Genomic DNA, 11,616 nt, shown 5'->3' on the forward strand with positions numbered 1-11,616 from the left:
GTTTTGATCTTCCCGGCAAGGTCCTTTTCGTAGTTGTATTTCGAGGATCGAATTTGTTTTGTAGCAATGTTTCTGGCAGATTTGTAAAGTATGAAGTTATCTTCTGTCTTACAATGTAAGTATTTAATCCAGCGACGGTTTTTAGCTCGGATGGCTGACTTGGCCTTGTGACTCAATTCACGGTTTTGAGGTTTGTTGGTGTTTCTCCCCTTACTCACTGGTATAAATTTCTCTATAATGTAGTTAAAATGAACAGTAAGGGAATTCCAAGCTACATCAACATCTTGGATTGAGTCTAAGCGATGACAGTCTATCTTGGCTAGGTTACTTTTTATCTCTGTGTACTGACCCTTGAAGAAATTTCGATGAGTTGAAGTTTGGTTCTCTAGAGGTGTTTCCTTGTAACAGTAAAGTCTAAACTGAAGACTTAGATGGTCACTTTTCCCCAGTCCTGATTCATAGGATATGTCTCGTATCATTTCTTCTTCGTTGGTAAAAATGAGGTCTAAAGTAGATGGAGTCTGATTTACTCGGTAACGTGTTGGACTAGTTACGTGTTGGATCAGGAAATTGTCACGTGTTGCTTCTAGGAATTTTGTTGCTGGGTTATTTAGGCCTGACAGTGATATCTGGTTTTTCCAATCAATCTCCTTGTAATTAAAGTCACCGAGTAGCAATATGTGTGAATAGCATTTTGTGTTTCCCAGACTGTCTATCAACTCGTTCAGATGTTTATTGTTGTCCTCTGGGCTGTTTGGGCTTCTATACACACAGCATATCAAAAGTTCATCTTTTTCGTTGAGTTTTTACAGAGATTGTAGTATATTCTTGAAAAGGTATGTGCTGATCAGTTTTTTCAGCATTCAGTGTATCTCTGGTGTAGATTACTACTCCTCTGTGACTGACTGTTGAGATATTAGTTGTGTAGTTTCTCAGATGGTAGGAATCCTCGTCGAGATGAAGGCTTGTATGTTTTGGAAAAATTTCAGTTAAACAGATGATATCTGGCTTGTCATTTTCAATAATTTCTAATAGCTCCAATTTTTTGTCTGATGATAAGGTGTCAACATTTGAATAGAAGATTTTGATGTATTGCCTGTTGATTCTGATGGAAGTGTCTTGATTTGGTAAGGCGTTAAAATAGTTAAAACCTGAATCCTATGTTCTATCCACCACAGGTGATGTAGGTTGTTCTGTTGAGGGACTACACGATAGACGTGAATCAGAGTAGATTATGGTAGAGTCTTCGTTGTTTGTGTCGTCCATAATGGTATTGTAGTGGTATGCACTGTTATTCTGCATGCTTGATGCACTTTCATTTATTATTGGACTCAATGGGAGTTGCATCTGTTGTTTTGCTTTTTGCTGGGTTACCCTAGGTTGTTGCCGTTCCATATTTGGACTGGTGATACTCTGTGGATTTGCCCGTGGGGCATCTATGTTTGAGACTTGGGGAGTTCGGCCAGGATTATTGGCAGGCATTTTCAGCGAACTTGAGTCGGAGCATTCCCCAAACATCAGGTTACTACTGAATGTCCTGCCAAAATTTTCTACGTGAGGAACGATATGGCCCGAGTCGGAGCATTCCCCAAACATCGGGTTACATCTCGTCCTACGTAGAGCTGATTCTGTTGTATCTTCTTTTACTGAAGTTTGGTCACCCCGGTCTTGTAGTGCTTTTTTATCTTTTCTTTCCCTCCTTTGTTCTTGTGTTAGGTCTCGTGTTAAGATTACGCGGATTAGATTTTCTGGTACGGAGTCTTTTATTTGGCGTGCCTTCTCAAGCAGTGATTTTCTCTGTTTTTTGTGTTCTAGGACAGCAACAAGTGGTCTGTTTTGTCCCTGTTTTCTTTTTTTTCCCATCCGAAACTGGGCAACAATAGCGAGGTCGTCTGTTCCTAGTGATGAGGCAATAGTCTGTATTGTTCTTTCATCTTTCCGTTTGTTGTCCAGTGGGTCTTGACTGGTTTGCTCTGGAACGTTAAATAGGATGATGTTATTACTTTTGTTTTTCCTGTCCTCAAGTTCCTTATGCCTGGCATCTACCAAAGAAGTTACATTTGTTGCTAGGGTTGTCTGGATGTCGTGCTTGGCCTTGGTGATTTCGTTATGTACCAGCTGCGGAGTTTCTACTTCCAGTTTATTTACTCTCACGTCTATTTCTCTTTAAACGTTTTTCGTTGGTAATCATCAATTTCCTCATTGAGTCATCAATGTTTTGTAATGTTGGTTGAATTCTTTTACAAGACTTACAGTGGTATGAAGTACCTACTGTTTTATTACCTGCTAGGTGAGTGTAAACTTCTTTAGGGATTCCAGTACAGACTTGACAGAAAAATAGACCACAACAATCACATTCAATATGGTTTGTGTCATTTCTCAGTTGTATGTCACACTTTCCACAATACTTTGATCCTGAGTAATCTCTTCTTCTCTTGTTGATATTAGATAGGTTATCATCTTCACCACTACTGTACTCCATTTTGATAGTATTTACAAACTGTGTGTTGTGGGAATGAAATCAGAGTAGTTAGTTCGTAACAGTTTAATGCGTTCATACACAGTGAGTTTTCACCAGTGTTACTATCAACCTCCTTAGCCAATGTTTAGCTAACATATCACCTGGGTGAACTCCATCTTTAAGTAGGTTGTATGAGATTTTCTTAGATGTATTGTTCCTGTTGTGTTTTCGAGATGTACACATATCTTCAGGGAATTTAGGGGCATGAATTCCGAGTGACCTGTTTAGGTCTCGAATGATGTTGTTGAGTTCATCAATAGTCCCTTCTAGTTTTTTTGTATTACTTTTGAATACTTCGCTGGCGTTGTGACCTTTCAGACGATTCCAAATTTCGATCGAATAATAGGGGCACTCCAGAAACACTATATGAAGGTTGTTTCCATAACGCTGACCGATTTGTGTTAACCTTTCGTATTGTTCAACGATGGATTGAGGTGTGACTCTGTCGTTTATGTCGATAAACCGATCAACTTTCCTTGTCAAATCACAAGTCCCTGTCCATATGGCCAATAAAATGGATCCATATCTTCTAATCCAGGAGTCTATATTTTCAATCACAAAATTGATGATGTATCGCGAACCTTTCCCTGGTTTTATGTACCAAACTATGTAGTTTCTCTCATCGCTGGAGGCCTGCTCACGTAATTGTCTCCCTTTACTGTCCGATACAATAATCAATTTACGTTGATGTGCTCACCCCAAATCTATAAGATCTCGTTCAGTTCTTTCCAGATATTTTGGATAGTCTTTGAACACTCATTTATAAACAGTGTAGTTAGCTACATATACTCACAAAGTATTGAGGTATCCTCACTGACTTTTCGCCATATCAAAAACGGTGAGTAGATCGCACCTCCAACGTCCAACACATACTTACACATTTAACGCTTAAGCGTATCAGTTAAAGTTACATTTTGCTAACCGAATAGCTTCAGCATGACATGCCTGATAAGTTCTGTTAACTATTTAACCTATTTTCCGAAGATTTCTCACTAAAAAATTTTCAATTTTCAACAGTGTTCCTTCCTTCGAATTTTCATTTCCACCCGCCATTGATGCGCGCGCAACCGGATAATAAGTGTACAAAAATGTACCAAATATATAAATAATGGTATTGAAAAATAATGAAATAGACAAGACATATCGTACTATATAGAGACGAAAATGGTTATCTTCATGTAAATCTCTGATGATACTTTTTAAAATAAATATCTCGGACGATATTTGACTTGCCTTGGATAACCATTTGTTTTATAAAGGTCCAAATGAAATATAATAATAAATCAAGTAAAATAAGCACGGAGAGCAAACTTGACATAATATGCATTTTTGTTCAATGTCATGTGTATACATATCTATTAGTTAAAAATCGCCATGTAACGCCATAAACGAGTATAAAACTTAACACATGTACATGTATGTATATTTCTGATATTTATAACATGATGATAAATTTCTGGTGAAACTATAAACATTTGGCTATATGATTTCAAGGATTACAGAAAATTAAAAAAAATAAATAAAAGAAAGAATGGAGTTGAGGTTGAAATAAGGCGGTTTAATGTGTGTTAAAAGTTCTGAATGTCTAACATGCAATTATGTATATATTTTCTGTGTAGATAATAAAGACAGCTCCCTTGGTTAAATTTGTGATGTACATGTACATGTACATTATAGCTTGCCAATGAACCATATAGCTACCATATAATATGATGTCCAGCCGAGAATTTGCCTCTGAATCAAATGAATCAGAAACATGTATAATGAAAGACCTAGGTGTTTCTTATACAATCATATTCATGCACAAATAGCACATTCATTAACATTGTATAGTGTACATGTACACATATTATGCATTGAATTTTAAGTCAATAAAAATGACTTGAGTTCAAAATAGCATCCAGTAGTAAATAAGCTGACCATATAATGTGATTCTCATGTCATCAGAGTAATTGCAGTAAAATTCATTTTTAGTATGTATATAGTCTACCCTGGTGGAAAATCTAATCTAATAGATGTATTTTGTTAGTTTATTTTTATATATTCAAGCAATCCTAATTCCTTTAGTGTGATCTTGCTCCAAACACTAAGTGAAGTTGCTATAAGAGCTTGTACATGTAGACCTTGATTGACCTGGACTAATTAGAAGTTATTGTCAGTCTGTTCCTTTCTAATTCAACCAAAACTTTGCAACTTAAAATAGTCAATAATGAATAATGCAATTCAACAACATGCATCACAGGCTATTGTCTCTACAGATATATGGATATTCTTATATATATGCAATTTGTGTATTACACAAGGGGATATCTGTATATCTATAGAGCCAAAATCTTGAAATTTGACACTGACTTTTGACCCAAATAACCTTTGATCTAGCTCCAGTCTTGTTTGCTATTTTTTTCTGTAGTTGAACCTTTCTAAAATGAACACTACATAATTAAACAACTCAGACAAATGACATATATTATTTTATTTGGTTTATTGTTCATAAATTATTCAAAAGTTATACATACTAGGTATGTAAACATGCAATAATCATTATTATTCCTTTTTAGGTCATCTGACCCGAAGAGTCAGGATGACCTATAGTCATCATGTTTCGTCCGTCGTCGTCCGCCGTGCGTCGTGCGCCGTGCGCCGTGCGCCGTCCGCCGTCCGCCGTGTTAACTTTTCACATTTTGAACTTCTTCTCAAGTTCTACCGGTGCAATTTGGCTGAAACTTGCATGAAATGATCCTGACATGGTCCCGACAAAGTGTTGTTATTTTTCGGGTCAATCCGAAATCCAAGATGGCCGCCACAGCCGCCATCTTGAAAACACATTTTGAACTTCTTCTCAAGTTCTACCGGTGCGATTTGGCTGAAACTTGCATGAAATGATCCTGACATGGTCCCGACAAAGTGTTGTTATTTTTCGGGTCGATCCGAAATCCAAGATGGCCGCCACAGCCGCCATCTTGAAAACACATTTTGAACTTCTTCTCAAGTTCTACCAGTGCGATTTGGCTGAAACTTGCATGAAATGATCCTGACATGGTCCCGACAAAGTGTTGTTATTTTTCGGGTCAATCCGAAATCCAAGATGGCCGCCACAGCCGCCATCTTGAAAACACATTTTGAACTTCTTCTCAAGTTCTACCAGTGCGATTTGACTGAAGCTTGCATGAAATGATCCTGACATGGTCCCGACAAAGTGTTATTATTTTTCGGGTCGACGTGAAATCCAAGATGGCCGCCACAGCCGCCATCTTGAAAACACATTTTGAACTTCTTCTCAAGTTCTACTGGTGCGATTTGACTGAAACTTGCATGAAATGATCCTGACATGGTCCCGACAAAGTGTTGTTATTTTTCGGGTCGATCCGAAATTCAAGATGGCCGCCACAGCCGCCATCTTGAAAACACATTTTGAACTTCTTCTCAAGTTCTACCAGTGCGATTTGGCTGAAACTTGCATGAAATGGTCCTGACATGGTCCCGACAAAGTGTTGTTATTTTTCGGGTCGATCCGAAATCCAAGATGGCCGCCACAGCCGCCTTCTTGAAAACACATTTTGAACTTCTTCTCAAGTTCTACCAGTGCGATTTGGCTGAAACTTGCATGAAATGATCCTGACATGGTCCCGACAAAGTGTTATTATTTTTCGGGTCGACGTGAAATCCAAGATGGCCGCCACAGCCGCCATCTTGAAAACACATTTTGAACTTCTTCTCAAGTTCTACCGGTGCGATTTGGCTGAAACTTGCATGAAATGATCCTGACATGGTCCAAACAAAGTGTTGTTATTTTTCGGGTCGATCCGAAATCCAAGATGGCCGCCACAGCCGCCATCTTGAAAACACATTTTGAACTTCTTCTCAAGTTCTACCGGTGCGATTTGGCTGAAACTTGCATGAAATGATCCTGACATGGTCCCGACAAAGTGTTGTTATTTTTCGGGTCGATCCGAAATCCAAGATGGCCGCCACAGCCGCCATCTTGAAAACACATTTTGAACTTCTTCTCAAGTTCTACCGGTGCGATTTGGCTGAAACTTGCATGAAATGGTCCTGACATGGTCCCGACAAAGTGTTGTTATTTTTCGGGTTGATCCGAAATCCAAGATGGCCGCCACAGCCGCCATCTTGAAAACATATTTTGAACTTCTTCTCAAGTTCTACCAGTGCGATTTGACTGAAGCTTGCATGAAATGATCCTGACATGGTCCCGACAAAGTGTTGTTATTTTTCGGGTCGACGTGAAATCCAAGATGGCCGCCACAGCCGCCATCTTGAAAACACGTTTTGAACTTCCTGTCAAGTTCTACCGGTGCGATTTGGCTGAAACTTGCATGAAATGATCCTGACATGGTCCCGACAAAGTGTTGTTATTTTTCGGGTCGATCCGAAATCCAAGATGGCCGCCACAGCCGCCATCTTGAAAACACATTTTGAACTTCTTCTCAAGTTCTACTGGTGCGATTTGACTGAAACTTGCATGAAATGATCCTGACATGGTCCCGACAAAGTGTTGTTATTTTTCGGGTCGATCCGAAATCCAAGATGGCCGTCACAGCCGCCATCTTGAAAACACATTTTGAACTTCTTCTCAAGTTCTACCGGTGCGATTTGGTTGAAACTTGCATGAAATGATCATCACTTGGTCCTGATAAAGTGTTGTTATTTTTCGGGTCGATCTGAAATCCAAGATGGCTGCCACAGCCGCCATCTTGAAAACACATTTTGAACTTCTTATAAAGTTCTACCGGTGCGATTTGGCTGAAACTTGCATGAAATGATCCTGACATGGTCCCGACAAAGTATTGTTACATCTCTGGTTGATCACAAATCGAAGATGGCTACCATGACACTATATCTAATTAATTTCCTATATGTTAAGGCCCTTGGGCCTCTTGTTTGAAATAAAATTTGTTGAAAGAAATTGAAAATGATCCTGACATGGTCCTGACAAAGTGACACCATATAATTAATTTTACTATTGCCAAGGTAGTCAGATGACCGTTAAGGCCCTTTGGGCCTCTTGTTTCATTTGTGTGAAGAAGAAATAAATCATTTCAAAATATCCTGGTGATAATAGTAAAGAATTATGCTAGGTTTGTACTTCAAGTCTGAAACTGTCCTTCCTTCTTGAAAATCATTTCTTTCTGGTTCATAATGGGTACATTACAAACAGACTTTATTTTTTTTACTGTCAGTTTTGATCTCAAGAGATACATGTAGTTGTTTTTCCCTTTTATTTTTGGGCGAGCTGCCATCACATCTTGCACTTCTATCATCTGGTTGCAATTGAAGGTCCCATACATTCTATAAAGAAATTAAATATGGAGTAAATGTCAGTTAATGTACAGAGATAAATACTGTATATGCATGTATGTACATGTGCCAATCCACAAAACACACACGCAGCTTTTAAACGAATTTTCAACCCACAGTTATATATATCAATAAATAATTATGGCCAAGAGGATGGTTTGTACTCTAACCTCCTCAGCTCGGACTAACAGCTACGTACACGCAGGCTACAGCTGCATGGCCGGGATGTGCAGGATTACAATTTTTTAATTTTGAAATCAAATACATAAAAACCTGAATTAACAAAATCAACGTCGATCTCTGCTGTATGGTGCCTTGCTGCATATACACTGTGCGTCATGAAAGAGTGGCCTTTTATTTCCACTTTCAAGACTATGGTGGCATATTTCTGCCATCGAGTTAGTTTAGGTCGACTTAGGGTAACTCAACTTTGACCATATAGTTATGTCGGCAAGTCGAGTTATAACATAACTTTTTGATATAGTTATGTTGACCAGTCGAGTTATAACATGACTTGTTGAGATATTTATGTCGGTAAGATGAGTTTTAACACGGCAAGTCCACATATTCATATTGGAAAGTCGAGTTACACTATCGCGACTGACTATCGTGGATATTGTCGTTATGGAAACGTATTTGTAGACAAATCTACTTTCCGAATTAGATATGACCTTGACGCATTAACTTTTTACGTCTTGTCGATATTTTTGTCAACAAACCGACTTTTACATTTGCAAAAGTTGAGAACAAAATGACATCAACTTCTTCAACATTCTCATATTTCGACGTTGAACTAGAAATACCGATTTTACGTTATTCCGTCCAGCCTAACTAATTTCACATGTCGACAAAAGAGAATGTGTCGTTACAGTTTTAAAACAAGTCGTTTTATTTTAATATTGTCTTTCTTACTTGTTTATAAAAAAGACAACTTGAAAATCATTTACTTGTTGAGTTGTTTCTAAACATAACATTTATCTACGGTTTGTCGCGAAGAAAGTGAGCTTGATGACTTTCCTGTTATTGAGATTGATTAGTTCAAGTAAATGTCAACTTTACCTGAATATGTCAAACCAATGAAATTAAACATGTCTATATTAAGTTAAGTAAACATGTCAGATAAACCGTCGCCGTGTTTTTCCCATGTCATGTTATAGTTGGAAGCTGTAGACATTAGGACATCCGCTATGCAGTCACCAATCTTGAGTCTGATATCATTGGTAAGAATATTCACTTTTCATTTCTATGTACTTATCTCTCCGTAATTATCTTTCCATAATTGACGATCAGGGTGTTTACCGGAGATCTGCAAGAAGGCGTTTACACCGAAGGCAATACAGTGTTGAAGGACCTAATTTTCGTATGCACATTGACGGATATGACAAGTTAAAACCGTTCGGGGTAGCGATACATGGTGCTATTGACGGATTCTCACGGAAAATACTTTGGTTAAAATCTGGTTTATCGAATGATAACCCGAAATATATTGCTTATTTTTATCTTACATATCTGAAAAGTACAAAGAAACTACCGACAATGATCAGGAGCGATAGAGGAAATGAAAATGTGCTTGTTCGCGACTTGCAAATATGTCTCCGTATGCACCACAGAGATCATTATAGAGGCGTGAACAGTTTCCTGGTTGGAAGGTCCAGTGGTAACCAAAGGATCGAAAGGGTATGGGGAACATTGCGCCTCTCTTTCACCGACTTTCGGAAAGCAAAATTTGAGGGCATGAAGGATATGGGTATATTTGATGTCTTAGGTACTGCTACATGAATACAATTCAGAACCAGCTGGATGTGTTTATGCAAACCTGGAACTCGCATCGAATAAGATCACAACGTGACGTAAGAAACGTTCATGGCATACCGAATGTCTTATACCATCAGCCTGAATTGTTTGGAACCTCAGACTCTTCTTGTGAGTTACCTTGCTCAGAGGAAACAGTTGATGAAATAATGGACGAATTTACTGAAGAATTGCCAACACATGGTTGTTCTTATGATTTAAGAATAGTTTTGCAACATCTAAGTGGTATGCATCCAGACCAAATTCCCATTATTGAAAGCATGGCAGATGCTGATGAAATGTTTACAGCACTGGTGCACTCTTGCGATGTGATTAACCGACATTGACACATTCATATCATGAATATTATGGGACACCCTTCAAGCCTTGATGTTATTCGTCTGATCGTGAAGAGCGTACATGTGCAAGAAAAAAATCTACATAATTTTTTATTTCAAATTGGTAAATCTATGTATTAAACCATTCTGACAATAGGTATCATTTATTAAAATGTTTGTTATAATATACACAATGCATTTGTACTGCTTGTTTAGAAATACATTGTGACATTCGTGAAAAGAAGACTTTAATACCTTGAAATCTTAAAAAGAGTCAAGTGTAATACTGGATTGTTTATTTCACAAAATGATCATGCAGATGTGTTATTTTGTGAAGTAAACATTTAATTTTTAGACTTGACTTAAAATATTTTAGTCTTATTTTCACGAATAGCAAAATGTATTTCTGAATAAACAGATGCATTGTGTAAGTTATAACAACCATTTAGATGATACGTATTGTCAGAATGATTTAATACATAAATATACCAATTTGAAAGAAAAAGAGTATTTAGAACCTTAAGTTTATATATATATTAGCTATCAACATTTTGTCGGTACAGTATTAACTTCTTATGCCTAAAAGGAATTAGTGTCTTTAGATTATTTGCAACATGGATATTACTCCTTTACTACTTATTTACTTCAGAGAATCAGCTGTTTGATTATTGGCAAGTACTATGAATAATGATTACTTAATTAAAAAGTGAATGAACTTTTATTTGACCGTGTATGTTGTTTATTTACATTCAAGAACTTAATTATCGAACTGTGTCAGAAATTTGAGAAGAAAAAAGAACCGTAATAGAGAATAGATAAAGAGAAATATTTCAAATGTATCAGAAGTGGTTTGGTTTGGTTTGGTTGGATGTTTTAGGTCAAGATTTAGGTTACAACCCCTACTCGAAACCTCTCCCTACTCCTTTCACAACACGGGCTTGGGACGGCTACAGCGGAGTTAATCAGAAGTGGATATAAACAGAGGCTATATGAGAGATAGAGTGGTCGATCGTTGGTTATGGAATTTATTCCACACGAGTAAGTCCTTTTAAGTTATATTAGACACGAGCTTTAGCAAGTGTTTTTTTTTAATAACTTTTGAATTTTAATTTACTCGTGTGGAATAAGTTCTATAAACAACAACCACGAGTTGTGAAACCTGATTGTAGTACCTCAATTGTTTTTAATTAAAAACATCGTGGATTCAATCACTTTGACGGCTGATTTCATCGGCAGTTTCTACAACGAGCGGCGGAGAACATAAGGATTGACCTGCATTTTCATTGCGAATACAGTAGTATGAACGCAGTTGGCAACGAACATAGTCTGTGGAGCGCGTTAGTGCTCCATTAAGATACTAACGTATTCACAATGACAATGAAAATCAATACTTATATTTACATCCATGACATGGTTTTCTACATCAGGGACGCTATCAACTACGTTAACGTTGGTTGCTATGTTACATCAACAGTGGCGTAGGAAGATGAAACGTCATGGGGGGGCAAAGGTCCTCAATATTTTGTAACCCACCCCCCCCCCCCCACCCCCCCCCCCCCCCCCCCCCCCCCCCCCCCCGCCACACCTACAGGAGGAGATTAATTCAACTCCCAACCCATATAATGTATGCTTTATGTTCATTTTTCATAT

At 37.8% G+C, this 11,616-nt stretch overlaps 1 pseudogene; it reads left to right on the top strand.

Moving 5' to 3' along the window:
- The first annotated feature begins 9,082 nt into the window (after positions 1-9,082).
- On the top strand, positions 9,083-10,153 carry LOC138313310 (uncharacterized; annotated as a pseudogene).
- The last annotated feature ends 1,463 nt before the right edge of the window (positions 10,154-11,616 follow it).

Source organism: Argopecten irradians, unplaced genomic scaffold (genome assembly GCF_041381155.1).
Source record: "Argopecten irradians isolate NY unplaced genomic scaffold, Ai_NY scaffold_0647, whole genome shotgun sequence".
Lineage (NCBI taxonomy): Eukaryota > Metazoa > Mollusca > Bivalvia > Pectinida > Pectinidae > Argopecten > Argopecten irradians.